Source organism: Cebus imitator, unplaced genomic scaffold (assembly GCF_001604975.1).
Source record: "Cebus imitator isolate Cc_AM_T3 unplaced genomic scaffold, Cebus_imitator-1.0 Scaffold538, whole genome shotgun sequence".
Classification (NCBI taxonomy): domain Eukaryota; kingdom Metazoa; phylum Chordata; class Mammalia; order Primates; family Cebidae; genus Cebus; species Cebus imitator.
In genome coordinates, this window is record NW_016107853.1 from 931722 (window position 1) to 936222 (window position 4501).

The 4501-nt window shown below is 42.6% G+C and overlaps 1 protein-coding gene and 1 pseudogene across 7 annotated transcripts in view; both read right to left on the reverse strand.

Annotated features, from left to right (window-relative positions):
• The window catches only part of PRPSAP2 (phosphoribosyl pyrophosphate synthetase associated protein 2), a 70102-nt gene that overhangs the window by 20202 nt on the left and 45399 nt on the right, over nt 1-4501 (reverse strand). The window lies entirely within an intron of this gene.
• Nucleotides 27-4501, reverse strand: part of LOC108293451 — a 6647-nt pseudogene continuing 2172 nt past the window's right edge.

Here is a 4501-nt window from a genome sequence, read left to right on the forward strand (position 1 = left end):
GAGGAGCCGGGCAAAAAAAAAAAATTTTTTTTTTAAAAGGAAAGAAAATAAAGGAAAATGAAATAAAATAAGACGATTTGTTGCTTCTCCTCAGCATCCTCCTTGGTCTCCTCCTTCACCCAAAGAGCTTCTAGCTTTTCTACCACCTTTTCGGCATGATCATTTTGTCTGATCCTTTATTTTTTCTCTCTTTAATCTCCTTCCTGCATTCTTCAAACTTTGTTTTGAATTTCTGTGCATTCTCACCATTCAGGAAGCGGATGACCGGCAACTCTGGCTTGGGGCACTCACTGGTGAGGCTGGATTGAGTGTTTCAGACCCAGGCATGGTCGCCACCCACGTTGGGTTGAGGTCCATCATTGGTGTGAAGTAGTGGTTAGCACAGATCTTCAGGGTCTTGTCCCACTACATGAGGAGGCAGACGGTCCCTTTCTCCTTGTACTTCAGGAGCTTGACACTGATGCCTCGCTCCTTCCATTCTGGGAGATCCTTCTCTGAGGCAAATCAGAGCAGTTTTGCATTTTTAAAAGTTCCTCTTCATCTTCCTCCAGCGTTTCAATTTCTTGCTCAGGAAGAGAAACTATTGGCTCAAACTGAGGGTCATGGTTGGACTCATCTGCATTCTCAGTGGAAGTGTCATGGTACTCATGAGTGTGCTTGGCAGCAGCTCAGTTGTATGGGTCGTCACTGGCCGCAGCATCTCGGCGGAGCTCTCTGCCTCCGCATCTGGCTTTTTTTTTTTGAGACAGAGTCTTGGTCTGCCACCAGGCGCCAGGCTGGAGTGCAGTGGTGCAATCTGGGCTCACTGCAACCTCCGTCTCCAGGGTTCAAGCAATTCTCCTGCCTCAGCCTCCCGAGTAGCTGGGGCTACAGGCGCATGCCATCACGCCCAGCTAATTTTTGTATTTTTAGTAGAGACAGGGGTTTCACCATGTTGTCCAGGATGGTCTCAATCTCTTGACCTCATGATCTGCCCACCTTGGCCTCCCAAAGTGCTGGGATTCCAGTTTTTTTTTGTTTGTTTTTTTTTTTAAATTAAGTCAGAGTCTCATTTTATCACCTAGGCTGGAGTGCAGTGGCATGATCTCAGCTCACTGCAACCTCTGCCTTGCGTGATTCTCATGCCTCAGCCTCCTAGAAGCTGGGATTACAGGCGACTGCCACTACATACAGCTAATTTTTTTTTTCTTTTTTTTTTTGGAGAGACAGAGTGTCACCATGTTGGCCAGACTGGTCTCCAACTCCCGACCTCAAGTGATTTGCCTGCTTTGGCCCCCCAAAGTGCTGGAATTACAGGCATGAGTCACCAAGCCTGGCCTTTCATCTTTATTATTACCTTTCTTATGCTAACTTTGGTTTTAATTTGCTTTGCTTTTTCTAGTGTCTTAAGGTGGAATCTGAGATCACTGATTTGAGGTCTTCTTTTATATAAAAGTGTTTAGCCCTATAGATTTCTCCCTGAGTATTGTTTTAATGGGATACCATAAATCTTGATGTGTTGTGTCTTCATTTTCTTTTTTTTTTTCTTTTTGAGATGGAGTCTCATTCTGTCTCACCCAGGCTGGAGTGCAGTGGCACACTCTCAACTTACTGCAGTCTCTAACTCCTGGATCAAGCGATACTCCTGTCTCGACCTGCCGAGTTACTGGGACTATAGGTGTGTGCCACCACACCCAGCAAATTTTGTATTTTTAGTGGAGACGAGGTTTCACCATGTTGACCAGGCTGGTCTCGAACTCCTGACCTCGGGAATCCACCCGCCTTGGCCTCCCAAAGTGTTGGGATTACAGGCGTGAGCCACTGCGCCTGGCCTGTGTCTTCATTTTCATTCAGTTCTAAATACGTTCTAATTTCACTTTTAACTTCTTCTTTGACTAGAAGGGTTATCTAGAAATATATTAGTTACTAAATATAAATATTCAGGACACTTCCAAAGATACTTCTGTTATTAGAATTATTCTTAATTCCAGTGTGGTCAGAGAACATATTTTATATGGCTTGCATAATTTAAAATTTGAGGCTTATTTTATAGTTCAGAAGAATATGATCTACCTTTGTAAGTGTTTCTACTAAAAAAAGAGCATATGTTCTGCTGTCCCTAGATGGTGTTCTATGACTTTCAATCAGATCCAGCAGGCTGATGGTGTTGTTCAAGTCTCCTGCATCCTTAATGATTTTCAGTCTCCTTATTCTATCAATTACTAACAGGATAATGGAAACACTGACTATCATTATGGGTATATCTATTTCTCCTTGCAGTTATCAGTGTTTACTTCATATACTTTCAAATTCTGTCATTTAGTTCATAAATGTTTAGAACTGTTTTATCCTCTTGAAGAACTGACCCCTTTATCATTAGAAAAAGACCTTTTTCAACCCTTGCAAAATTACTTGCTCTGATTTTTCTGATATTAATACAGCCACTCTAGCTTTTTATTTTTTTAAAGAACTAATGTTATCACAGTAGAGCATTTTTCCATTTTTTAACTTTTAATCTTTTCCCTCCTCCTAACCACCTTATACTTTATCTCATTAAGTCCCTGGCCACAGACCATGCCCATCCCTCATTTCATACCAGACCTGATTCCTGGGGCCATGCTGAGTCATCTAACTGCTCATAAGAATTGCTAAAACAAACAAAAAATTAGGGATTATACTGAATCCCACTAGTACTATCTATATTAGATACAGCCAAGGCATTTACACAACATACGAAGAGCAGAGCACTAGAAAATACTAAATAGTATTATTATGCAGACTCTTATGAGCTGTTAGAAATCTCACGTCAACCAGGTTTCCTATGTGCACTACACTACTAAGGAAAGCTTTGCTACAGTGTTAGCAATTATTTCAAAAAACTTAAATTTGGGTAGGCATGGCAGCTCAGGCCTGTAATCCCAGCACTTTGGGAGGCTGAGGTGGGCAGATCACTTGGAGCAAGGAGCTCAAGACCAGCCTGGCCAGTATGGTGAAACCCCATCTCTACTGGGGGAAAAAAAATCATGCTTAAATCATTCTTTTTTTTTTTTTTTGAGATGGAGTTTCACTCATGTTACCCAGGCTGGAGTGCAATGGCGCGATCTTGGCTCACCGCAACCTCCGCCTCCTGGGTTCAGGCAATTCTCCTGCCTCAGCCTCCTGAGTAGCTGGGATTACAGGCACGCGCCACCATGCCCAGCTAATTTTTTGTATTTTTAGTGAGACGGGGTTTCACCATGTTGACCAGGATGGTCTTGATCTCTTGACCTCGTGATCCACCCGCCTCGGCCTCCCAAAGTGCTGGGATTACAGGCGTGAGCCACTGCGCCCAGCATGCTTAAATCATTCTATTTCAAGATACTTTTCTTAAGATGGGTGATGGCTCACACCTGTAATCCCAGCACTTTGAGACACAGGCAGGAGAATGGCTTGAGTCCAGGAGTTTGAGACCAGCCTAGGCAACACAGGGAGACCTCGTCTCTACAAAAATAAAAAAATTAGCTGGATATGGTAGTGCAAGCCTATGGTCTCAGCTACTTGGGAGGCTGAGGTGGGAGAATCACTCAGGCCCAGGAGGTCAAGACTGCAGTGAGCTATAATTGCACCACTGCACTCCTGCCTGGGCCATAGAGAAAGACCCTGTCTCAAACAAACGAACATCTCTGACACATGTAAGTAAACATTTATTAGTCTGGTCCTATTTATAAGGAATTTAATTTATATTTCAAGGAAAAAACAATAAACCTTCACAGAAGCAGGACTGTCCAGGTCAAAAACAGTAAAGTCAGTAAAATATATTTATGTGTGTGTGTAAGACAGAATATTTGTCCTTAAAGAGAGAACATCATAAACAGAGAATATTTTAATAATATTTGATAAATATCCCAAGAGCATTCACATAACTTTAAATTAATCCTTATAAAAATATCAAAATAGTTTTTAAAAAACTTTCAAGAGAAAAAAGTTTCAGATAAATACAATGGCAGAGTCTTCAAAAGAGATGGCATCACATAGATTATTAGTTCCTCCCTGAAGTTCAAGATTGGCTTTGCAAACAAAATTTGGTGCCAAAGAACTGACCTATTAGTTGTCCTCTTAGGAAGTCTTTTCATCTGGGATCTGTGGAGGTTTGCCAATTCCTAGAGTAGTGTTTCAATTCTACCAACCTCTACAAAACACAATGTTCTTAAGAGAAATAAAATCATGGCTGGGCGCAGTGGCTCACACTGGTAATCCCAGCACTTTGGGAGGCGGGTTGATCACCTGAGGTCAGGAGTTCAAGACCGGCCTGGCCAACGTTATGAAACCCCGTCTCTACTAAAAATACAAAAAAATTAGCCAGGCGTGGTGGCAGTGCCTGTAATCTCAAAGTGCTGGGATTACAGGCGTGAGCCACCTCACCTGGCCCAATTTCAATCATATGTGGCCAACACTCAAGTCCCATAATCTCAGCTATTTGGTGGGCTGAGGCAGGAGAACTGCTGAAACCCAGGAGGCGGATGTTGCAGTGACCCATTGCGCC